This window comes from Mauremys reevesii, linkage group 7 (assembly GCF_016161935.1).
Source record: "Mauremys reevesii isolate NIE-2019 linkage group 7, ASM1616193v1, whole genome shotgun sequence".
In the NCBI taxonomy this organism is placed as follows: domain Eukaryota; kingdom Metazoa; phylum Chordata; order Testudines; family Geoemydidae; genus Mauremys; species Mauremys reevesii.
Window position 1 is genome coordinate 106,919,626 of NC_052629.1, and position 26,393 is coordinate 106,946,018.

The 26,393-nt window shown below is 46.0% G+C and overlaps 1 protein-coding gene and 1 long non-coding RNA gene across 2 annotated transcripts in view; one reads left to right on the forward strand and one right to left on the reverse strand.

The window, feature by feature from the left end:
- Nucleotides 1–26,393, reverse strand: part of GRIP2 (glutamate receptor interacting protein 2) — a 463,550-nt gene that overhangs the window by 410,488 nt on the left and 26,669 nt on the right. The gene's annotated exons all lie outside the window — the stretch shown is intronic.
- LOC120409175 overlaps nt 12,737–26,393 on the forward strand; it is a 61,701-nt gene continuing 48,044 nt past the window's right edge. The window contains exons 1-2 of the long non-coding RNA XR_005601177.1: nt 12,737–12,982; nt 15,809–15,858. This is a non-coding gene — a long non-coding RNA (uncharacterized LOC120409175). The remainder of the gene's footprint in view (nt 12,983–15,808; nt 15,859–26,393) is intronic.

The following is a 26,393-nucleotide window of genomic DNA, read 5'->3' on the forward strand; positions in this document are numbered from 1 at the left end:
CCAACTTCCTCTGTCTCCCTAATTAATACAGTGTAGCTGAAGTTAAGACAGGAAACAATTACAGCAGAGGTTTATCTGTCCTCCCCATTTATCATTTTGGAACAAGTTTGACGCTAGCCTTGACTCCAGGCAGGAAGGTTGGATACCAAAAGTTTTCTAGTATTGTGTGTTTTAGGGGGAGTTTGCTTATTTATTTGGAGCAAGCTTCACAGAGTCAGATCTGGCTGCAAATGCAAGGGTTTGCGTAATCTTGCTATACTGTGCATAGGTCTTGTGAAATTCTGCCTGGCAACTGCCACCTTTGCAAAGCTAGTGTCTAAAGGTTGGCCTCTGTTGCTTCCCTAATTATTTTGTTTTTCCAATCTAAACTAAGCTAATAAGCTATACTGAATGCTCCTAGCAGTCCTTAAACTGCCAAGAGAAGTCTCATAGTACTTATATTCTAGAAATTATTCTGATGATTTAGGATCACACTTTTCCTTCCCTTTTCTCTATTGTTTCATGAAGAGAGATCATCTGCATGAAAACTAGACACCTGCTTTCACCACTGTCTTGCACTAGGTATAGTAAGTTATACCTGTGCATAGTGGATACAAAAGGCTACCCATTGCACAGGTGTAAGTGACTATACAACGTGCAAAGCAGTGGAGAATCAGGCCCAGGATTTAATGCTTAGACTTGTAATGCAACAATATAAGAATATCCTGGGCCAGATCCTCAGCAGGTGTAAAACAGTGCATCTCCATTAAGCTTTGAGAACTACACTGATTTATACTAACTGTGGATCTTGCTCATTATTATTACTGTTTCTCTCTATCATGGTAGTGCCTGAGGCAGGACCCACTGTGCCAGGTACTGTACAAATACAGAACAAAGAGACAGTCCAGCATGAAAGAACGTACAATTTAAGTATTCTAAATATCTTGAATGCCCCCTTCTGGCAGTACAAATTATAGACTCAGTATAGGAAATACCTGTCAGCCAACATTAGTCAGAATCCTCTAGCACAGGGGTGGGCAAACTTTCTGGGCCGAGGGCCACATCTGGATGGGGAAATTGTATGCAGGGCCAGGGCAGGGGGATGGGGTGCGGGAAGGAGTGCATAGTATGGAAGGGAGAGTGCTGTGCAGGAAGGGGCTCAGAGCAAGGGATTGGGGCAGAGGAGGGATGCAGGATGTATGGGGGGCTCAGAAGGGGTTTGGGGTGAGGGTGTGAACTTCAGGGGGTTAGGGCAGGAGTTAGGGTGCAGGGTGCAACAGGGGGTGGGGGTGCAGGAGGGGTGCAGCAGGGGGATCAGGGTAGGTGGTTAGGGTGCACGGGGTGCAAGGTGCAACAGGGAGTTGGGGTTCAGGAGGGGTGTGGGGTGGGGCAGGGGGCTTGGGGCAGGGAGTGGGGTGTAGGCAGGGGGCTCAGGGCAGGGAGTTGGGGGATGAGGTGCAGGCAGGGTTCGGGCTCCGGTCCGGCGCTGCTTACCTAAAGCAGCTCCGGGGAGGCAGCAGCGCACACCGGGGCCGAGGCAGGCTCCCTGCACATTTGCCCTGGCCCTGGCCCCATGCCACTCCAGGAAGCGCTGCGGCCCCTGGGGGAGGGGAGGGGAGAAGGAAGGCTCCGCATGTGCTGCCCTTGCCGCACCTCCAGGTACCTCCCCCGAAGCTCCCATTGGCTGCAGTTCCCCATTCCCGGCCAATGGGAGCTGCGGGGGGCGGTGCCTGAAGACAAGGGCAACACACAGAGCCCTCTTCCCCCTCCACCCGGGGGCGGCAGGGACGTGGTGCTAGCTGCTTCTGAGAGCAGTGCGGGGTCCACTGCGCCACGGGGGGCAATCCCGCAGACCGGATCCAAAGCCCTGAGGGGCTGGATCCGGCCTCTGGGATGTAGTTTGCTCACCCCTGCTCTAGCAGGAAGTTGAGCATGTCTATATGTAACCCACACACCTCCTGGGTGTGGTGTTCTGTCCCATCTAGTGGCACCGAGACCACTTCAAGAGAGATTAATGGGTCTACTCTACAGACCTTAGCTAAGGGCCATATTGCTTTTAGCTCATGCAGTAGAGGCTCCTGCACTAAGCTCTGGAGATCCCAGTTCGATCCCACTCACCAACAACCGGGGTCTGTCAGTGTTATACATGCATGCAGAGAGAAAAATAAAGTGTGGTGTATCATTAGCAGCAAACCTCAATGTGTCCACCTGTCCTTACATACATATACCCCTTCCAAAAAACCTCATGTGTGTACAGCAGGCCCTGGAAATTTGTTGCCTATTCCCCAACTGAAATTATATCCTCTATCCATGACATCAAATTTGAGGGGAGTATAATGTAATAAGGAGAAGTGAGGTCCTCTGGTGGGGAATAAGCAGCAGAGGTCTTCTTGTGTTCATGTAAACATCCTTAATACAGCTGCTTGCAAGGCACTGTATCATTCACCTTGTATGTCTGCACATGGGCAAACGCATTGTCAGTGCTCAATAAATAATGAACAAGAGAAGGTAAAAAACAGATAACGCACCAGCACAGCCCTCTCCAATGGGAATGCTTTTCAAAGCTTGTGATGCACAGGCATGCATGGTTCTTTACTCTGAATCTTATTATTGACTTTAAAGAGGAGCTCAACTTTAAATTTGCATCCATGGTTTCCCAAAGCTCAGGGATGTCTGCGTGCAAAGTTTTGGTCTGTGCTCATCTCCAATTAAAACGGAATTCTTCGCCAATAGGGAAACATTTTCCAACAACAAGCAGTGCAGGGAGGGGTGATTGTTTTTGGTTTGTCTGGATTTTTGTTTGGTTTGTGTCACATAGACAAACATACGCATTCCACTTGTCACTGTCATCAGGACTAGATGGGAAAAGACCTTTGCAGTCACTACCTGAGGGCAGAATGCTGCTATAGTGATGGTACAAACTACCTCCTCATGCAACACCATGAGATGATATATCACCAGGTAACTCCTGTTAATCTCATGGGGCTGGATTGTAACCCTACAATGCAGCCTGAAAATGGGGCAGTGCATAGCTACACTGCCACAGGAGCAGGACAGGAACCAGCTGATGATCCTAAAAGGAACAGTCCAGTTCCTCAGGACTCTTTGCCGCTGGAAAAAGCGGGGATATAATCTATGCTACCACTTCCCCCTCTGTGCTAGCTCCTGAGATGGATGGGTTAACTCTAACCCATGGATTATCTACTCTTTCTTAGTGGGAATACGGGCTTGAGAGGGAAACATTTCTTATATGAAATTGAAAATGTCTGACTGAGACTTTTGCGTGTAAGGTCCCTGCGTGTGTGCAGAAATGAACATTCTCATGTACACACTGGCACTTAACAAGGTGCAACAATTTGTATGCACACTTTCAATACCCATGCACACAGTGTTAGAATTTGCACTCCACTTGCAGCAATGAGTTTTGCATTGCAAATTCTAACACCTGCATGTGCGTGCCCAGGTGTTACCTAAAAGGAACAGTCCAGTTCCTCAGGACTCTTTGCCGCTGGAAAAAGCGGGGATATAATCTATGCTACCACTTCCCCCTCTGTGCTAGCTCCTGAGATGGATGGGTTAACTCTAACCCATGGATTATCTACTCTTTCTTAGTGGGAATACGGGCTTGAGAGGGAAACATTTCTTATATGAAATTGAAAATGTCTGACTGAGACTTTTGCGTGTAAGGTCCCTGCGTGTGTGCAGAAATGAACATTCTCATGTACACACTGGCACTTAACAAGGTGCAACAATCTGTATGCACACTTTCAATACCCATGCACACAGTGTTAGAATTTGCACTCCACTTGCCGCAATGAGTTTTGCATTGCAAATTCTAACACCTGCATGTGCGTGCCCAGGTGTTACCATTTGCAATGCATATGCAGTGGTCGGACCTACCAAGAGTGGGCATATGTACTTTTCCAATTTTATGGACATACAAGTAGGAGCCATGTGTGCAGAGCTCTTTTGCTGATTTATGCCGGCATCCAAACCAGGTGGGTCCTAAGGAGTAAAGAAAAAGAAGCCATCAAATCAGCATTTGATCTGACTTCGGTCAAATGACTGAGCTCTGAGATGGATTCAATATCAAATCTAGCTCATCCTAAAGAATGTTATCTAGCTATTGCGTAAACTGCCTTATAGCAGAGCATAACAGGGAGTTCTAACTTGATTTATATCAGAGACACTAATGCATTGAATAATACAGCTTCTCCAATGAGAAAAAGTCTGACAATTTACATATTTTGTCCAGATAGGAGGGAGGGAACAAATGATGGAAACACATGTGAACAATCTAGTTCTGCTGAACTGCTAAGGATTAGATAATTAATCCAATAGTAAGATTGGAGTAGTGTTTCCCCATGCAGAGAGGATTTTTTTAACTAGGAAAATAACATGAAATTATAACAGCTGGACCCGTCATTATGCTGAGCCTGTTAAGTGAGATGGTTTGCAGGAGTCACAGAGCCATTAAAGAGTGGTTCTCAGACACTGACTTTCTGCAGACCACAAAGAGCAAGGGAGAATTTCTCATAGTCAAACCACTGCCTCTTCTCAATCATTCACATTCCCTGCAAGCATCTCAAGGGCTGCTGATATGCCAGGATGATACGCCACAAGAGCTTTCCGGAAGGAGAAATGGGAGTACTGGCAAGTGTTATTTTGCTATACCAGTGTCACTAGTATCTATGCAGATGTCCAAATTGTGTGGGCATAGCAGAAGGAAACAGATGTCAGGAGAATATCTCCAGAAAAATGAATCTGTTTGCAAAGATGCTGTAGATCCATCCCAAAGAAAGCTACAAATGCTCCTGACCACCCAGAGGCAGAGAACATTTCTTTCTGAATATGATGAATTTTTCAATAAGATGTCTGACTTTCTAGGATTTCAAGGTTGTGAGTCACTTTACTGCATGCCGTGGCTACTAAAAACTTCACAGTGGCAACAAAGATAAAACTTAGATCCTCCTCCTTCCAAAGCCCAGTGCCCTGCCATTTGAACTATTATACTTTGCCTTGTTGTAGCAGTATAGGGTCTATGACACACAGCTGAGCTGTTCTGACAAAAATCCAATAGAGGTCAGGGGCAGTTCATTGTAACACAGTCCACCTCAACAATCCTAGAGAACTGGATTAGTAATATGCAACCTGCATGATCTCCTGATGCTGTAGTTGCAACAACTAACTAACAAACAAAAAAAAAGCCCTGAACAGGCAAACTCAGACTCCCTTAGATTCACTGAGACTCACTTCTGAATTGGGGCCTACATTTTCTTGTGGCTTCCTCAGCATGACAGGCACACTAACAGTCTCACAGCACGTCTACACTGCAAAGAAAAACCACAGCACAGAGTCTCAGAGTCCAAGTCAATAGACTCAGGCTTGCGGGGCTCAGGCTGCAGGGCTCAAAATAGCAGCAAAGATGTTCAGGCTCTGGCTAGATCCTAGAATCCCAGACCCTCCCCATTTGCTGGGTTTCAGAGCCTGGGCTCTGAATTCTGGGTATTTTACTGCAGTGTAGACAATACCCGCAGACCCCTTGTAACGGCACACAAGGTTCTAGAACCCTGCACCAGCTGGGCTGTTGTTTGTTGCTGCTGTCCAGAACAGTAAGATCCTGTTTGCTTGTGGGTTTGAGCGTCTATCTGAGGCAAAGAGAAGTAGGGGGAAAAGGACAGAAGGATTGTACAGGGAAAACCCCCGTGAACAAGCAAGCGCAAGAGAAAAACAGTCTGAGTTTCATGCTTTGTTGGTGTCATTTCTGCACACACTAAAGACAAATCCCTGGAAGGGGGTAAAAGTTTGGACCAGACTCAGAGTGAGTGCATGTGTGTGCATGTGTACTGTCGCTGACAGAAGATGCAAAGCCACCTAACTGCACTCTCTGAGGCCCAGTCTATACTCCCAAGACTTAGCTGGTGTAATTAAGCTAGCAGAGCCCCCTAGTGGAGACAAAGCCAAAGCTGATACAAGGAGTTCTGCCAGCACAGCTACACCACCCAATGATGTTAGCCAAGTCGCCTGTCAGCGAGCACCATCACTAGGGGGTGAGATTTTTTCACACTCCAAATCAACATAAAACTCTGCCAGCAAAACTTTGTAGTGTAGACCTCCCCTTAGACTCTCCCCCACGTACCAACATGTAGCTTACTCCTCTACTTCTACGACTTCTGAATTTGGCTCTGAGGGTATGTCTACACAGCCTGCAGCAGGGAACTTCCTAGCTCGGGTTGACAGACTCGGGCTTGTGGGGGCCTCACACGACCATGCTAAAAATAACTGTGTAGAGGCAGCAGCTCCGGAAGCCTAGAGAGGGGGGGTGGGCTTCAGAGCCACAGCTGCAGTCTGACCACAGCTTTAAAACAATGTCTACACAGCTATTTTTAGTGTGATAGCCCAAGCCCAAGCCTGTTGAACCTAATACTAATTTAACTTCCTACTGCGAACATTCCTATTGCCCTTGCAATAGTGGATGGAAACTTACATAGAAGCTCCTGTCAGTTTTGCAAAATAAGAAACCCTTAGGAAACAACATAAAGCTACCATAGATTGGAAATTTCCTAATAAACTTATTTTTTCCCCTCCATCCTCTGGTGTTAGCCTTGGGATAGCACAGCGATTGAGGCAGATAGATAAATTATTCAGGAATAAAATACTAGTCCCTCTAAGGCTGCACCTTTATCTGCTGCTCTCCTCTGCTTCGTCTCCTCTCCCTGTCACCTGCTCTTCCAAAGTAATTACATTCCCCAGGGAACGAGCGGCAGATGCTGTTTGATCAGTTCCACGACCTCTGTGGGGAGTGAAATTAAAAACCAGAGGGATCAACCACCACAGGGGGAAGACATCCTTCATGGCTAAGTTTCTGGCCTGAAGGTTAAATGGCTGCTGTTAGCTGTTCTAAAGTCAACTTTGAGATGGGGAAATCTGCCGCAAGGGCTCTTGTCTTTCTGCTCCCGCCCTCCCAGGGCTGAAGGAGGCGGAGGACAGCTGTTAATGCAAATGACTGTATCATCACAGTTGCTTGCTCTAGGACATGGGACTCCACACACCATTAATCTGCATGCCATGCATCCCATTAGGCCCCCTCCATGGTGTGGAATGATAAGCACATGCCTTTCTGGGTAATGGTCTGGATGTTTGATTCAGATAATAATATAACCCTAAAAACCAAAGGTCTGGCTGTTTAGCTGGACCCCGACAGAGCCACTTGAGTTTGCAAAGCCTAACAGAAAGCGCCTCTCTCACAAGATTTTGGGGATTTCCTTTTTCCCAATTAGCCAGAATACCCCTCTCGTGGTGTGTCATCTCTTTCATGTACTACATTTTGGGTCCTGGTGTGAACAGAACTCATGAGCCTTCTGAAATTAGCCTGCTACTAGTACTTTAGCAGAGATCGCTCCATTTGTACCAGATGCTGCAGATTAACTCAGGTTGGCTCAGGCAGCAGACAAGTCCACCATGGATTGCTGGGGAGTTCCTTAAATCCAGGTACTGAGACTTTGAACTTTATTGATCATGTCTGCACTGCACAGCTATTCGCATGCCACTGACTATACCACTCACAATCTTGTCCCAGCACGCACTGTGCTCTCAGTCAAACCTGCAAAGGATCCGCTGGGAGCAAGCTACTCTTGGTTGGGAATCTGGAAGGGTATTGGCAAGATATACTAATTCAGTGGCAAAACAGGTCAGCCCTGAAGATGAAAGAAATCCTGTTAAAGGAGAGGATAAAGCCGTGTGCATGTGGAAGAAACAGACCTGAATTCCACAACTGCAGGAGCTGCCAAAGCAGGAACAGGGATCCATGCTGAAGAGTGTTTGCCAGATATTTTCATGCAAGTGAAGTGTGCAGGGGGAAGCTGGGCTGTGCCAACCTCTCATCCTAGCTCCTATTTTCCAACTGCATTTTGGGAAAGGACTCACACGGTAGTTGCTTGACGCTGGGGAGAGAAAAGTGACAGTGGTTCCCCCAATTTGTCAGCATCAATTTAGGAGGTGCTTAACCACCTTAACGTCAATCACATTCTCCAACCCAAGGTCCACAGAGAGGCCAGGACTTTCCATACAGGGGTCCAATGTGCTTATCATCCCCCTACCCCTTAAGTTTTAACCCCATTCAGTGATCTGAGTCTTGGACTACAGAGAGGATGTCCAGGAGCTGCAGGGATTTGTGTTGGAGAGAGAGAGGGGATGTTCATATTCTGGAGGGAATAAAGATGTTGGGCTAAAATATATTCTTAGCGGGAGATTATAATGATTCTGTGATCACGGACAGAGCACTGTGACTAAGTACATTTCTTGGTCTGCCAAGCATCAAAATACGAAAATGCCTGCTACACAGGCTCTCTGTAGCAGAGGAGGGTATAGGAGAAAACCTTTAGGTTTAATGGAATAAAATTGCATCAAAAGCCTAGGTGCTCAATTGCTCGTGCACAGGGCCGGCTCTGGCTTTTTTGCCGCCCCAAGGGGGTGGGCGGGGGAGTGTGGAGCGGCAAAGCAGGAGGGGAAAAAAACAAAACAAAACAACCTTTGGCGCGGCCCGAGCAGCAAAGTCGGGGGAGACACCTGCAGCGCAGCCGGAGCGGCAAAGAAAACAAAACAAAAAAAACTTGTGGCACGGCTGGAGCAGCAAAGCAGGAGGGGAAAAAAAACAAACAAACAAAAAAACCTGCGGCGTGGCCAGAGCAGCTGCAGGGAGGGACCTGCAGAGCGGCCAGAGCAGCAAAGCGGAAAGAAAACAAAACAAAAAAAAAAACACCTGGGGCATGGCCGAAGCGGCAAAGCAGGAGAGGGAAAAAACCAAAACAAAAGAAAAACCTGTGACGGGGCCAGAACAGCAAAGCGGGGGTAGGAGGGAAACTGGAGCGCGGCTGGAGTGGCAAAACAGGGAAAGAAAACAAAACAAAACACCTGGGGCATGGCCGGAGTGGCAAAGCAGGGGGAAAAAACAACAAAAAAAACTCTTGCCGGGCAGCCGGAGCCAGGGTGCAGGGGGACTCCCTGTGCTACAGACGTGCAGCGGAGTGCGCACCCAGTCTAACGGGGAGGAAGGGGAAGGAGCGGAGGAGAGAGAGAGCAGGGGGGTGACCAGGACTTCAGCGGGGCACTTGTCCCGCGGTCCCGACCACTGCGCCGCCTGCCGGGCGGGCCCCGCGCCGCTCCAGTCAGGGGAGAGGGAAGAACAGGGAATGCCCTGCCCAGTTTGCTGCAGGGCGCTCCCCTCCTCCGCACTGCCGCCCCCTACAGGGCGGCCGGAGCGGCAAACCAAAAACAAAAACAAAAAAACGGCCGTGCTGCCCTAGGATTGGGTTAGAATGCCGGCCCATAGAATATGCCACCCCAATGTGCTCAGCTGGTGCCTGGAGCCAGCCCTGCTCATGCACGCTTGGTTGCTTCCTTACTTGCCTGTCTGGGAGGCGGTATTTTTGGTGCATGTACTTAATTTGCAGCATGACAATCTTCTGCCCGTTGGGACTCTTTCATGTTGCTTTGCTGATCCCCAAAGCATCAGATATTTACTAGCACTTGAAACTTCCCCTCACACTTAGCCGTGAGCCCATGCTCTGTACAGGAGGAATATTGCAGCCGAGCTGCCGAGTTCTCTCCCCTCAACTGACTTTTGTAAAAAAGGAGTGAGGAGGGGGTAGAGAGAAATCCTAACCACTGCCAACCTCTTCTGCTACAAGAGAGGTGGAGCCCAAACACTGAATTGCCACCATCTGAAAATGTTTCCAATCATCAGTTTTCCACATAAGTTGGGGATCTGGCTGGTTGCCAGGCCTAGACCATCGAGGAGCTGCATGCACATCCAGGTCAATTTACAGTGATTTTCCCCATCGTTTTATTAAATTGTTTAACTCCAGAGTCGCCAGCAGTATGAATAGCCGTGCTCAAACCTGCCAACACACCCGTCCCCAGAAGGTACAGAGCTATAGGACACCTGCCAGGGAAGTACAGTAAAGTAAGGGAGCCTAAATACAACCTAAAATCTGTTTGGGCCTGTGTATATTATCTTGTTTTTTTCCTTTTCCTTTCTTTCCTTTACCCCTTCCTCTCGCTTATCCCTCCTCTCTCTCCCCCACACATAAGAGGTGGGAGCATCTATTTCATCCTCTCACTTCCAAGTGCCATCCCTCACTTTCCTGGGCCTTTCCTTCTTGGCTACTTAAAGGCACAGTCCCACCAACGAGGGACTAGTAGGGCTGGTCGAAAACTTTCCGTCAAAACTGATTTCAGCTGAAAATTTCAGGTTTTTGGTCAGAATAGTTGGGCCAAGAAAAGATTTGATTTCCAGCCAACATCATTCAGTTTTTGAGTTTTCAGTCCAAAACGCCAACATTTCCCTGGAAAACTTAAAAATGAATTGAGTTTTTGTTGGTTTTTGTCAAATATTTCTGTGGGGAAAAATAGTTCGGACCAGCTCTAATTTACTACAGTCAGCCAGTAGTCATGTTCCCTGCAGTGTTTCCCTGTGCTCATCTGGCTGCACAGGCTCCTAGCTTAGCCACTCTGAATGGCACCTTGGCCACAGTGCTCCTTTCCCATTTTAAGTTGTTTATATATTCCAGGGTTTAAAATGGACCGTTTTCTGTTCTTTGTTAACTTTGGCATGATTTTTTTTTTTGGACAAAAAAATTAAATCAAAGTAATTTAAAAATTTTTTCCATTTACTGAAAACCTAAAAGTGGGAAATGAAAAAATTCAAAAATCATTTTGGTTACCATGACAATAAAAATGATCACCAAAAATTTCTTGTAAAAAAAGAAAATTTTGATAAAGGCTAACAATGTTTGGTGGAAGCGTCAAGGATTTTTTTTTAAATGCCATTTTTCCAACCAAAAAAACCAACCCAACCAGTTCTGCCAAGTACCCAGATGAATTATAGCCCTCTGTGAGTTATTTTCCTATTTCTTCCAAAGGAAAGGAAATAATCAGTGGTATTTCTTTTCCTGTATCCCACCTTCACAGGGATTCCCACAGTTCTCTCCTCTCCCTACTTTGTGAGTGTTTCTCTCCATCTCTGCATGACCGTTAAGTCATGCTGGCAGGTTTTTAGTTCCCTGCCTCTTCACTCCAACCATCCTTGTCCATGCTGCAAGACATCAGCTTCGCTCCAGCCTATGCAGGCCTGGCCTCTTTCCAAAGCTGTTTTGAAATACATCTGCTGAAGGCTCCCCTATCTCTTTTGACACTTTATTTCGAGATCTAGGGATTTGCAACCTTCAGACATTTGGATTTTGTGATCAGCTGTTTTAGCGTGACCCTAATTTCCTTCAGTAACTCCATCATGCCCTGGAAAATCGGTTCTGGCATCTGTCCCTCATTCTCTCTGATGAACATTAAAGCAAAGAAACCATTGCTTTTATTTATTTTGTTAATCAATGTCTCTCTGATCTGTCAAGAGATCATCTCTTGCTGTCTCTTAAAGGCCCTGTTGGCTCCCTGACTTCTTGGTCATGGAGGACGTGTGTTCTTTAGCACAGCTGCTTGGACAATCATCTTCTTCCCCACTTTTTCCTTTTATCTCATTTTATTCTCTCTCTTCAATTAAGAACTTTATACAGCTCTGTAAACCCTGAGCGCTGATCTCGGAGTACTCCTACACTTAGTGCTACCGGTGTGATTCCCAGCTCACCAGAGTTGCCAACTGCCCAGGATTGTCCTGGACTCTCTAGGAATTAAAGATTTAATCTTTAATTAAAGATTATGTCATGTGATGAAACCTCCAGGAATATGTCCAACCAAAACTGGCAACTCTATTGAGGAGACATACTCACGCTAGCGCTCATCAAGCTATAGCACTAAATATAGCCACGTAGCCATGGTAGCAGAAACTGTGACCAGCTGAGCTGCCAATCATCCCCAACACTGTAGTGTTAGAAGATCGTTTCGATGCTTACCACCTTTGGGCCTAATCTGGGGAGGTCTTAGGTGCACCAGGAATGTAGGATCAGGCCCAGAGAGTTTGACTGGCTGTGCAGGAATCTCTATGCATTTCTATTTTAATTTATTGAGCAGTAATTTAGCAGCTCGTCTGCAGATGGCACCTTGGATCTTGGCGAAAACATTCCCATAAAAGCGAACGGAGCTCGTTAGAAAGAATGCAAACAGAGCATGAAACTGTCATCAGAGGCTATTAATGTTTTCTTAATGTGTGGATTGAGCTGGAAAGAGAGAAAAAAACAAAAAGCTTGTGCAGACTTGGACTGCGCCTCCCTTCCCCCTCCTCCCTCCCTGCACATTCAGGGATGTTTACATCAGAAAAAACTTTGCGTCCCTCTTTCCCTCAGTATCACTGAGGAGACACAATGAGGCTTCACGGAACACTATGAAAACCAAAACTGCCTAGTGAGGGATTATTCTGGTTTGTAGATCTCCTGTTGTACTTCCTTCCCCGGTTATTCACAGTGAGAAAAATTCTTGCTAATGCAGGATCTTCCCTCCTTTAAATAATACTTTGCACCATCTCATCCCGAGCACTTTAGAGAGGTGGGTAAGCATGATCAACCCACTTTTAGAGGAGAAAACTGGGGCACTGAAAGGTGAAGAGACTTGCCCCAGGTCACGTTCGTTGACTGAAACAAGACTAGGGCACCTGTCTCCCACTCCCATTGTGATGCTCTACTGACTGGACCTGCCTCTCAAAACTCCTTTAAGTTTTCCCTGCACAGCTGTTTACTCATCTCCTGCTGTTTGCGCCATCACAATTAGGTGGTGTAGCAAGGTGTCAAACATGCAGATAAGGATAGCACAAAATCCCTCCTGGGAAACTATACTGAATCTTTACCTGTAAGTGGTTAAGAAGCTCAAATAACCTGGTTGGCACCTGACCAAAAGGACCAATAAGGAAAGAAGATACTTTCAAATCCGGAGGGTTGGGGGGAAGTTTTGTTTGTGCTCTCTTTGTTTTTTTCCCCTCTCCGGATGGAGAGAGAGACTAGGCAGGGACAACATCTCCTGAAAACATACCTGAAATGATTCATCTAAGATTACAAAAATTGTAAGTAAGGCAAGGAAATGCGTTAGATTATCTTTTGTTTTAGCTTGTGAATTTTCCCTATGCTAAGAGGTAGTTTTATTCCTGTTTTTCTAACTGTGAAACTGAGTCCAGGGGGGGTCCTCTGTGTTTTAAATCTTTTTTTTACCCTGTAAAGTTACCTTCCATCCTGATTTTGCAAGTGTGATTCTTTTACTTTTTTTCTTTATTATAAAGTTCTTCTTTTAAGAATCTGATTGATTTTAGTGTCTTAAAAATAAAGGGGTTGGTCTATGCTCACATTGCTAACCAGTTGATTGGTATATTATTCTTAAGCCTCTCCAGGAAAGGGGTAAAGGGGTTTGGGGGGATAGGGATTCCAAGTGACCCGTCCCTGCATTTTTGTCTAAATCACTTGGTGGTGGCAGCAATACCATCCAAGGACAAGGAAGGGAATTTGTTTCTTGGGGAAGTTTTTAGCCTAAGCTGGTAGAAATAAACTTAGGAGGTCTTTCATTTGGGTCCCCAGAGTTCAGAGTGGGGAGCGAACCCCATAACACAGACACAAGGATTATGCCTTAGTCTACACTACAAAGCATAGCTACAATGGCTAGGAGTGGGGGGAGGGGAGTGGAAATTACACACTCCAGCTGACATAGCTATACCAGCAAAACCCCTTGAGTAGACAACTACGCTGGACTGGCGGCATGGCTAAGCCACCTCCCAGAATGACATGAGCTATGCCCGCACAAAATCTCCTTCTGTCACCATAAACTGTGCCTACACGAGGGGGCTTTGCTGGCATAGCTGTATTGACAAAGCATTTGTAGTATAGGCGGGCCCCATGTCACCACGGACCTTGGATTAGTTTGAAACAGGGAAATTCAGAATGAGAGGAGCAAATGATCTCCTAAGCCAGGGAGATATTCTAAATGCAAATGTCCTCGGAACAGGATACGATAGAAAGAACTTAAGACACTTGAAAATATAGGATATGGGGGGGGGCATAATTATGCCTACATGGCATTTTTTCCTAATTTTCTAAGAAATGGCAGGTCTGTAAGGAGGCTAAAAGATGTGTCATTCAGAAAATCTGACCTCTGATGAGCTGCTCTTTTTATAGCTCAGTTGCTCTCTGGGATTATCAACCCTTTGAGGAGCGGCAGAGATAGGAAAGGATGGGTAAAAATGTATGTACATTTATTCTATTTGTGTTAATGCAAAAAAAAGGAGGAAGCAGCATCTCATAGCATCTTGGGATTCTGAAGAACTGAGTTCTAATGTCACTTTTGCCATTGCTTCCCTGTGACACCTTGGGCAAGTCTGAGCCTTGATTTCTCCATCTGTGAAATGGGGGTGAAAATTCCTTTGACAAGTGCTTTGAGAGCCTCGGATTAAAGATGCTATGCAATTGCAAAGTAGTATGAAGTACACATGTACATCCCTTGTGCATAGGTAGCCACCCATTTCAGTCTGCTCCCTTTTCAGTCTGTCCCTGGTGGGTTGTTTTTTGGAGTGAGGGTTATAATGGGATAGATTTGGATGCCCAGGAAAGTGACAGATTGACTGAATGTGTTGCAGGTGGCCCTATTAGTGGCTGCACTAGAGAGGTGTCCTACACACAGCTGTGCTAATGTACCGCAGTCCTGACCTACTAACCCCACTACTAGGCACAGAATGCCTCAGTAGTGAGCTCTGCTTTGTGGACAAGAATCAGAGAAGACAACTATAAATTTGTACCAGAGACTCCTTTATGCACTAATAGGAACATGGGATGGGATTTCCTGGAAACTTTTAGAGGTTATCTTCACAAAGTTGCACGCATTTAATTACAATCAGTTCCGCTACAAGTGGGTTGATTTAATTAAACTCGTTTCAACTCCTGTCTGGAGATTCATAAGTCAATTTAACCCTAGTTTTATATCAATTTATCTTAAACTGGCAAGGAATTAATATAAAGTAAATTGATATAAACCAAGGTTAAACTGATTTAAAGAGTGTCTACACAACCAGGTCTTGCACCAATTTAACTAAATCAATTTAAAAAAAAAACCCAAAACACACTTTCAATTAAACTAGAGAAACTGTGTGAGTGCATAAATGCACCTTGGGAAGAGAAAATGGACATTTGTGCATTTGAAGATCCATTTTTTTCAAATTCCATTTGCCAACACAAGAATCCATCCCTGTCACTTACCTCCTTGGTTGGGGTTTTATTTCATTTTTTGTTTACACACAATTCATTTTATCCCTGATTTTAAAAAATATTTGCCAAACAGCACTGATAAAATGATTGACATTTCTTGTTTTGATCGGTACGAGGCACGCTAGCTGAAGATCATGATTTCAGAAAGCACGCACCACACAGCTGTAAACTGAACTGGAAAAGTGTTGATATTTGTTGGGATAATGAAAAGTGCTGTGGTTTTGTGAGCATTAAATAATCGACCTCAAATTAATTCGCTGCTTTGAATACACGTGTAATTCTAATTGGAGGCTTTTAGTACTGTGAAATTTTCAGTACAAGAGCAAACACACATAGCCTGCAGACAATGAGACACACGCCTTCCACAGGCAATTGTTGCAAGGGGGTCGTACTACGTATCTTTTTCATACAGCAGCAATTCCAGTGGAGGAAATGAATTTAAAACTCATCTTCACATGCACTAGAAACACCTCACTTTGTATGATTGGTGGAGAGCAAGGAAATGTAAATACAGGTTGGTTATTAACACGCGTTGAATTTATATATGCATCATAGCACATCGTCAACGTAGTCTTTTAAATATACTAAATCATAACTATGTGCTGAGAACAACTTAATTTTCCTCCTTCTTTTGTATTCTGCAGGTGGATATGGGCTATTTCATTTTTGTTCGTTTCAGGTGAATTTCATGCTGGTAAGAGGTGCTGACCAATTTCAGTTCTGGGTTGGTGGGTAAAGATCACCAAAATATACAAAGACTCTAGATGAGAGAGAGGCCACAGCATGGGCGGCAGGCATCATAGTCAGATGTGGCCCCACCCACAGTCCATCCTCAGGCCCTCCTCCTGCTTCCTTCTCTGTGGCTCCCCCCGTGCTATGGCCCTGGATCAGGCTGCGCCGCCCACCCTCCCAGTACTCTAGGGCTAGGACGCTAGCTTGCGGTGGGGGCCGGCAGATGGGGTGGGGGCCTCTGGACTCTGGCAGGTGGGCGCAGAAGGGGCGGAGCCTCAGGAAGAAGGGGCGGGGCTGGGGTCTAGCCTCCCTCAGCCAACAGTTCATGCACCACCCATGGGTCACAGTGAGAGGTGCTGAGCTATTAGAATCCTGGAAAGGTGGGTGGAGCCCACACAGAACTAAAGACCCGCCCCCTCAGATAAGGGAGGGGCCACAGTGAGGTTCTGAGTCGACAACACTAGAGGCCGAAATCTTCTATCTATCCACTCTCAGTGGTTGCCATCCATACAAGCTACACCTCTACCCCGATATAATGCTGTCCTCGAGAGCCAAAAAACTGCATTATAGGTGAAACCGCATTATATCAAACTTGCTTTGATCTGCCAGAGTGCACAGCCTCCCTCCCCCCCCCCCCCCCCCGGAGCGCTGCTTTACCGCGTTATATCCGAATTCATGTTATATCGGGTCGCGTTATATCGAGGTAAAGGTGTACTTCTACAGTCTCCCCATCTGTGTAGGTCAGCCATACAAAGCGAAGTCCTTCACATGGCAGGAACCACAGTCTCTACGGCCCATTCACTCTCTGTCAAGTGTGTCGACATGAGGTGGCCAAACAAAATGATGGTTTTAGTGAAGTGAAGGCCAGCCTCCTGAGAGGTGGGCTGAGACAAGAACCAATTCATTTTACATGGACCACCACACAAATTAATATAGTAACAATTTTTGGCCTCTGCTGACCTAGGCTCCATTTAAATAGACAACCTAGCAGCAAAAGGCTCTATACAATCCTGTTCCCAATCTCCTGAGCCATCTGTTTCCCCATTCCCTTATATTCTGTATGTGAAAGTAACACAGTGGGTCCGATCTAGCAAAGTCATTGTGACTTGAGTACTCAGCCCCTCTCAAAGAGCTGAGCACCCGACTGGACTATATTTCCTGTGGCAGAAGGCAGCGAAAACACCCAATACAAAGGCAATAAAAGCCAGATATTGCCAGCACTGATTTATAAGTACACTGTGTACAGTGCAACTACCAACTTAATCCTTAGCTCAGCTTTTATTGGGTGTGTCAGCCTGGAACTGATCCATTTTTGTTTAACACCAACCTCTCACCCTCACCCTGTGAAAAATGAATTCCCTCCTTGGATTTAAACATCACAGAGAAGAAGCTGAATTGGTGACTGGGCACCTTGCCCACAGAACTGGAACAGGCCGACACAGAGAAACCAAACTGATTTATGCCCAGTTTAGCATCACCACAGAGCCTCAATACTTCTCTTTCCTCCAGGGAAGAGCCATTTCAAGGCTGACCTCTGGGGAACATGAGGATGTGGAGCGTGGCCATTATGTGATGGTATAGTATGGGGCCTTTGTCTGTTAGCACCCCATTGTGGCGAGATGGGGAGTAACACCACCCTGGCTCCATCCCCCTTCTGTCACCAATTCTGCATTTGTCAAATCCTTTTTATGACCTGAGACATCCTGGCTGGATCTTCAATAACCTCTGACTCCTTCAGGATGGTGGGGAGTCAGAAGTTCTGTGGCTCTGGCAAGGGCTAATCAGCTCTAGGTCTCCTGGATTTAGGTGTGTCTCCAAAAGCCCCTGGCTGGCCTAGGAAGGGGAACCCAAGCCCACCCACTCCACTGGATCCCACCTTAGGCCCCTTTCTTGGAACAGCCAGAGCCAGTCCTTCTCTGTGCACTCCCCCAGTGTCTTGCCCAGCTTCTCCATCTCTGGAGTGTTGGTTTGTCTGGCAGCTTCTCACCTCTCCACAGAAGGGATCCTCTCTCTCCTGCTCTGGCAGCTGCCCCGCTCTCCTGCTTTGCAGCCCTTTTAACCTCACAGCTGCTGTGAGGCCGCCAATCAGCTCTGGCTGAGCAATCAGGCAGTTGCTTCATTAATCCTTTGGCTGCCAAACCACCATGAGGTGTATAGACCTTATGGCAGATGGGTACAAAACAAGTGAGACAGAGATTCTACACCAGATCCCACTCTGCAGGACACTGTGCCTCCTACTGGACATTCCCTACAGAGCCTTGGAGATTCCTCTACACAGGAAGCGGAACCTCTTGGTAGTAAAACCTACAGATCCTTCATTGCAAAGTTTTCACTTGCAGAGGATCTCCGCTCTATTTAGAGTACTTGCAGTGTGGCCCAGTAGATAGGGCATAGGGGTGGGAGCCGGAATATTGAGGCTCTAGTCCAAGGGTAGGCAACCTATGGCACGGGTGCCGAAGGCAGCACGCAAGCTGGTTTTCAGTGGCACTCGCATTGCCCAGGTCCTGGCCACCGGTCCGGGAGGCTCTACATTTTAATTTAATTTTAAATGAAGCTTCTTAAACATTTTAAAAACCTTACTTACTTTACATACAGTAATAGTTTAGTTATATATTATACACTTATAGAAAGAGACCTTCTAAAAACGTTAATGTATTACTGGCACACTAAATTTAGAGTGAATAACTGAAGACTCGGCACAGCACTTCTGAAAGGTTGCCGACCCCTGCTCTAGTCCTACTGCATCATTGACTTGCTCTGCGACCTTGGGCAAGTCACTTCACATCTCAGTGTCCCCATCTGTAAAATGTGCCCCCACCTTTGTAAAGAACTTTGATGCAAAGTGCAATATAAGTGCTAGGTATCAGTATGTGTTGTCTAGAGGCTGTATATAATCAAACATTGTAAACTATCTTAATTCTGTATTTACATGAAAGGTGGGAGAGGTTGGTTGTTTTGGTATTTTTACAGATTTCCAAATTTTCTCTTACAATGGATGCTTTTTGGACTTCAAATGTTCCATGACCCTCCTTTCTTTCTGCCTAAAAATAACCTCACACACTATTATCTAAGGTCTGGAGGGATTGTTTGTTAGTTTGTTTTAATCATTTTATATAAAGACTCAGCAGCTGGCTGGTTCATCAGTCTCTGTGTGTGACTGTGAGAAACATTCCTCTTCTAATATTAGCCACATAGCTGAGATCATGGTAATTCCACCACTACCACCACCTCATAGAATCCAGTCACTTTCTCCCAATCTGAGTTGGATTTACTGCCATGCTGAAGGAAAAGTAGTTGTGGTTAAGCTAGAGAGAGAGAGAGAGAGAACAGGCCCATTGACTTTTCACTGCCATTGTGGTGATGCAAAGAGGGCCTGGATACCTGGCTACTTGCTATTTGGAACTAAGCAAGAATCAGCTGTAAGATGATGAACCTATCTGTGACACTTCTCACCTGGGCTGGATTTGAACTGGTGTCCTAAGCCCAGAGCCAACTCCCACTGAGCTCAATGGGAGTTTTTTCACTGACTTTAATGGGAATTTGATCAGGCTATAATAATAATAATAGGAGATATACCAATCTCCTAGAACTGGAAGGGACCCTGAGAGGTCATTGAGTCCAGCCCCCTGCCTTCACTAGCAGGACCAAGTACTGATTTTTGCCCCAGATCCCTAAGTGGCCCCCTCAAGGATTGAACTCACAACCCTGGGTTTTTCCTGTGGCAGCTGATTACAACATTACACAATTCGCTATGGTACGTTATCAGGCCAGAAGGAGTTGACTTCCTCTGAAGCATCAGATGAGGTATCATACTGGATCAGGGCTGCCCAGAGGATTCCGGGGGCCCGGGGTCTTCGGCGGCAGGGGGCCCTTCTGTTCCGGGACCCGCCGCCGAAGTGCCCCGAAGACCCGCGGCGGGCCCCCCCCGCCGCCGAATTACCTCCGAAGCCGGACCCGCTGCTGAAGTGCAGCCCGGTCTTCGGCGGTAATTCGGTGGAGTGGGGCCCCCGCCGCGGGTCTTCGGGGCACTTCGGCGGCGGGTCCCGGAAGGGAAGGGCCCCCCGCCGCCGAATTACCGCCGAAGACCGAGCTGAACTTCGGCGGCGGGTCCCGCTCCGTCTTCGGCGGTAATTTGCCAGCGGGGGGTTCTTCCGCCCCGGAGCGGAAGGACCCCCCGCCGGCGAATGACCGGGAGCGAAGAAGCTCCTGCGCCTGGCCCCGCAAGAGTTTTCCGGGCCCCCCGGAGCAAGTGAGGGACCCTGCTCCAGGGGCCCCGAAAAACTCTCGTGGGGGCCCCTGTGGGGCTCGGGGCCTGGGGCAAATTGCCCCTCTTGCCCCCCCCCTCTGGGCGGCCCTGTACTGGATCAGACCCATGCTTCACCTTTTCAACTGTCCTGTATCCAGGGCCGGCTCCAGGCACCAACATTCCAAGCTAGTGCTTGGGGCGGCAATCTTCAAGGGACGGCAGTCCCTGTTGTTTTGCCCCCAGCAGCGTGCCGAATTGCCGCCGTGGATGGCGGGGGCAGTCCGTGTGCCCTTAGGGTGGCACGTGCGTTTCCGCAGTGGCGGCAGTTCGGCAGCAGCTTCTATATTTAGCTGTCCGCGGCGGCTTCAGCTAAACATAGAAGCTGCCGCTGAATTGCCGCCATCGCGGAAACGCGCCTGCCGCCCTAAGGGCGCATGGACTGCCCCCGCCGCCCGCGGCGGCAATTCGGTGCGCTGCTTGGGGCGGCGAAAACTGTAGAGCCGGTCCTGCCTGTATCTGCCAGCACCAGATGCTTTAAAGGAAGATGTTAGTATCCTGCAGGATAATCTGCCTCCCATGAAGGTCTCACCCTAGTCCCTAATAGTTTGAGATTGTTTTAAGCACTGAGGCATGAGCGGTTTTTTATCCCTTCCAAAATTCTTTGTTTGCATGAACTAATAGCTCTGGCTATTCTTGTTACCCAGGTAAACATCCAATCCCCAGTGGGATCTTGCTAGGTTCTTGGCCTTAATGACATTCTGTGGTAGTGAGTTCAACAGTCTGATTATGTGTTGAATGAAAAACTATTCCCTTTAATCAGTTTTGAATTTGTCACCTTTCAGTCCCCCCTTTTTTGTATGTGTCACGTGACAGGAAGAATAGATGCCCCGACCTACTTTCTAGGTGATTATATAATGATGATTATATAAAAATGAGGAATATGGGGGTTACAAGATGCTCCCCCAAGGTATAGTATGCCACATGTATCACTGTACATGGTGCTGTAATGACCACCATCTTGACCAACACTGGGGATTGATCTGGGCACCTTCAGAGCTGAAAGGATGAGCTACTCCAGCTTCAGCTAAAGCTCTTTAATTGGGGCTGTAACATATTTGTATCCTCTTTGGATTGGGCACAGAAAGGGGACATGTCATACCCAGTGGGTTACGCTGCTATAAAGTGAGAGATTTGGGTTTGAATCCCTGACAAACGAGCTTTAATTACAAAGGAAGAGGCAAACTCAGCTTCAGCCCAGGGGAGTATGTGAAATAGGAAGGGTGATTAATCATTATGTCATTCCTAGCCACCTGCCACACATGATGTGTAGAGATCTAATACTATACATTATCACATGCTGTCCAGAGGGAAGCATCTGGCATACAGTCCCTAGATACACCCTTTCCTAGGCAAGTCACTTTACTTCCGTACCTCCAGTTTCCTCATCTGTAAAATGGGGATAAAAAGACTTACCAACCCTCCGAAGATGTTATGGGTGAGAGATGCATAGCATGTTGAGACCCTAGAATAAAACACAACAGAGTAGGGCAAACACCTCCTGAGTCATCTTGAGTTCACATTGCTCCAGTATGGATTCAGATTAACCTGTTGCCCCTAATGGTCCAAATGAAATGAGATCAAGGTCACTGCATGCAGTGGCATTGTGCTTGCCTAGGCCAGTGGGACATTGAGCTGGAGAAGTATAATTTATATTTTCATAAGTATAATATTCATATTATTCAATAATTCATAAGTACATAATTTTAAAAATGCACTCTCTCTATATTATATTTATCTATGCACATAAGAACGGTAGGGCAAGGACTGTCATTTACTATCTGCGTGGACAATGAGGCCCTGACCTACACAAGGCCTCTCAGTGCTACCACAATATAAATGTTAAATAGGACACACATCATACAAGAGACAGAGAAAGAAAGGGTGAGGGAAACCCAAACCTTAACTCCTCCCCCAAATTATTCAACCAGCTGCACCAAACCTATTTTCTCTGCAGCACTGAGAGGCTGCCATCCACATTTGCTCCTTGATGTAGGTGCCTATTTTTTTTTTTTTAAAATATAGCAGCCTCCTGTTAAGGTTGCATAGATCAATAGCCAGGAATGGCACTGATCTATCTTTAAAGGAAATAACACTTTCTCTCTCCTTTAGTAAACAGCTGCATACATATGATATGCCATTGCTGCCAAAACTCTAAAAGATTCACTGGGGATCACACTAATCAATTTTTATTTCTAATTAAACGGATGCCTGCATTATGTTGGAGGAATTATGGGCAGAAGAGGCCACAGTGCACTTCGATCCTTTGGAAGGAAATGGTGGGGTGGGAGGAGAGATTTAGATGGTACAGTTGGTCGTATGAGTATGAAAAAAATTTAAAAAGGGCAGCAGCAAGCCACCTGTAAATCCAGACTCATTCATTTTCAATTTCTCTCTCCTAGTCACTTTCAAAAGGTACATGGCTTCTGAGATTACCTTGCAAAAAGCTTGGTAAATACAGCCTGGTTTAGTACAACAGGCTGTATATGCTAGTTGGTGTGTTTGTACCACTCAGCACAGAACTGCTCAAGTTCTATTCCGACTGAATTCTGACTACTACCTTTTATTGGTGGGCAACTAATATGGAGGTGTGCTGATTTCATTTTTGCCCCTTTCCCGGTCTCTCTGAATGCACCCACTCTGCTGTTAGGCCTTGTGCCTTTACCTGCCTTAGTGCAACTCCCCCACTCCTAGACTGGGGTCTGGGTACAACATCCCATGTATGCCAATCACTTATTACTATGCAGGCCAATTTGGACACCTGCTTCTCTTTCCCTTGGGAGCCTGTGACCAGTGACACAGAAGTGACGATCAACCTTCTTATAACAGGTCTGTTTATTAGCAAACAAAACAAAGCATTAGAGAAAATGGTTTCAAAACAACAGACAGTTTACACACATATTTAGTCTTATCTAATCTTAGGCTTCCCTACAAGCTAATTAAATGAGTTTCCCTCTCAAGTTACACAGGAACAGAATGCTCCCAACTTACATTCTTTTAGGAGGCCCCAAAGCTCTTGGGACCCAGCCAGGTGTGCAGTTTCCTTCCAGACAGTGTGACTTCCCAATTGATTTACTTCTCCCAGGGAAGACTTCCTAATCCCAAAGCCCCACCCTCCTTGTATTTGCTGAGCCCAATTAATATATTGCTCAATGGCTTTTGTTACAGGGCCTGGGTATGAAGTCTTCCTTTTGCCTCACACTGGTTTCTCTGTCAACCAGCTAGGCCATCTCAGAGAATGCCCCTGTGGGGGTTGCTCCATCATTTCCCAGGTAGATCCACTCACCCTTAATGGCTTGTGGCAGTCACAGGTCTCCTGCCTGTGGCGGGCACGCTGGAACTGTCTGCTTCCTTGACATTCCAACACACCACCTCAGAAATCCTATACATCAAATTTTGGGGCACAGATCCATAGTCATTGCTGAGCACCCCCACATTCATCACAGGAGGCCATAAGCCCCAACATTATCGATTGCTAATTGAGATTTGCCTTTTGCTCACGTGAGGCAAACCTGTGTTCTCTGACTGAACATCCCGCGTTCTAGTGAAGGTACTGCATGTGTATGCTTTAGCAGACAGATGTAAATATGGATATGGCTAAAGGTTCATGACAAATGCAAAAGGATGAAATATTTTCAGAAAATATTTCCACTCCATCAATTGTTAAAAATGGGGCAGGGGGGAAATTGATAATTACACAGTATCCTGTGAGGTCTGGCTTGATTCAATTCCACAAGCGTAATGCTCAGAGTGTAATCTGAAGAATGTGATTCTTAAGGTCTAGAAAACAGCTTCTGGTCTCCCTGTGTGGTACAACATAGCTTTATATCTCCTGTGGGGCTACAGAAATTATAGCCTGAAAGGGTCACAGGTTCCTTAGAGCAGGCAAAAATATAGGCCTTTTGGCACTCCAAGTGTCTTGAGCTCACCCACTCTGCTCTGAGCTCCAGCCGTCAGATAACATCTTCCCATACAACTCCCTCTTGTGAAATACCTGTCAAGCACACCCTATCTCGACACCATTTAGGAAGCTAAATCATATAGCTGCACAGGTAAATGGCTTATCAGAAGGGAGAAAGAAATTAAGAGGCAAAGGAAATAAGGAAGGGACAAAGATTTTCAAGTGACATTTGAAATAGCAACGAGATGATAAGGCAGAGAGATGCAGGGAGGCTATTCTGGATGGCAAGTGCTTTAGAGGAGAAGCTCTCACACCAGCATCAGTGATGTTGTGTGATGGGGCTGGAAGTGCAGGTCACAGGTAGATGGTCAGGGAGGAAATTAAAGACAAGGTAGCTGGAGCAAGTCCATGTGAGGCTATAGATACCAAGGAGGGTTGTTCTAAATTGGAGCCTGAAATGTATGTACTTGCTCCTGTACTCTTATCTCCATGACCCTCACCCTCTATGGCCTTTCTAAGCTGGGAGAGGGGGAAAAGAATCAGACATTCAGCTTGCACATCCTCATGGAAATAGGCACAGTTGGCTCAGCACTGAGAACCCACTGTCACTGGCTGTTCAGGAAACTGGTGAAAAATGATTGACATTCGCTGCCAAGCTCTGTGAATAATCAATGATTGCACCCCACACCCCTCCACCTCTTCTCTCTCCCTCCTCCACAAGACCACATTGATTCTGTATCCATTCAAGTGGACTGACATAGCTCTACAAGGTCAGGCACAAACTCTGCTGCCCTCAGTCTAATCTCAGTGCCATAAATTTGCCATTGTTGGCGGTAAGTTTACTAACACATCATGCAAGGTAGACCTGGAGAAAACTTCTTATATTAGAGTGGCAGCTGTTGTCTGTAAATGCAGACATCAATGGGTAGATGTGGAGAATCACACAAATGTGTCGGAAGAGCTTCTTTGTTACAACAGCGTGACACTCAAAGCCAGGATCAGGAAACCTGGTCCTTACTTGGTTTCATGGAGTTTGGTTACTCTCCAGTTAGGCAACTTTGGAATGCTTCAGATTTCATACCTATCGTGAAGGGCAAGGCTCTATGTTCCACACTCTAATGAACAGACTTGGTTCAAAGTTTTTCAATGAAAAGTTTTTTCAATTACAACATGGTCTTCCCTTCATCCCTACAAAAAAAGAGTCCTTTTGAAAACTTTTTTCCTTATTTTTTTTTTTTTACAAAATTTAAATTAAAAACATTCTTGATTTTTTTCTTTTACTGAAAACCAAGTTTTTCCAGGAAAATTGACTGAAAACTGGATTTTTGGTAAACAAATTATGGAGGCCAATTTCAAGAATGTTTTCATCAAAAATTTATGCTCAACATTTTCCAGAAAAAAAAAGTGGAGAGTGGGCAGTTGTACCCTGAGAAATGGGAACAACATGGATATACTGAAATTTTTCACAACAATTTTTCCCCATTTTTGATCAGCTGTACCAATGAAATATAGTCAAGCAAAAGAGAAAAGCTAATAGCTACTGTATCTCAATATGGGATGGTAGAACTGGTTTAGATAAATTAAGAACATATTTGAGACTTCACCCAATATTAAAACAAAATTTAATTTTAAATTGCTGGAGACAAACTGCTGTTTCCAGCCACAACTAGACAGAGAAGAGATGAGCTTTCAAGATTTCCAATTCAGTTTTGTAGACCTGAGAGGTTTGGATATTGTGGAGAAGGTTTGTAGATGCATTTGAATGTTCAGGTGTTTGCCTGAGCCAAACTTTAGAGGTTTATTCATTACTAATAGGATTATGTAACACCAGATTCAGATACAGAGTTTTCTTCATTTGGTGGGTTCAGATCTGCTAGGCTTCCTTGGCTGGGGAGAATTTGGGAGAGTTTCCAATAGCTGGAAAGGGAGAGCTAAGGTGAGTGTTTTGGTCATGGTGGTAGAGGAAGGAGTTGAGATGGACTTCTTGATTGGGAAGGACTGCTGGCATCTGGGAGGAAGGATCAGGTGTGTGTTTTGGTCAAGAATGAGCATGAGGATTTATGGTGTTAGGTCAGGTGGGAAGTGGATCAAACTGAGCATCCTTGGTCAAGAGGATTAGGGACCTGCAGTAGATACCAGTTAACATTAATCATGAGGCTGAGAAAGAGTGAGTGCTTCCTTGTAGATGATGGTCTTCATTTCCATGGAGGGGAGAGAAAAATCAAAAGGATTTCATAGTTAGGAAGCAGGATAGAACCACCATATAGAAATCTCAGTGATTCGAGATGAGAAC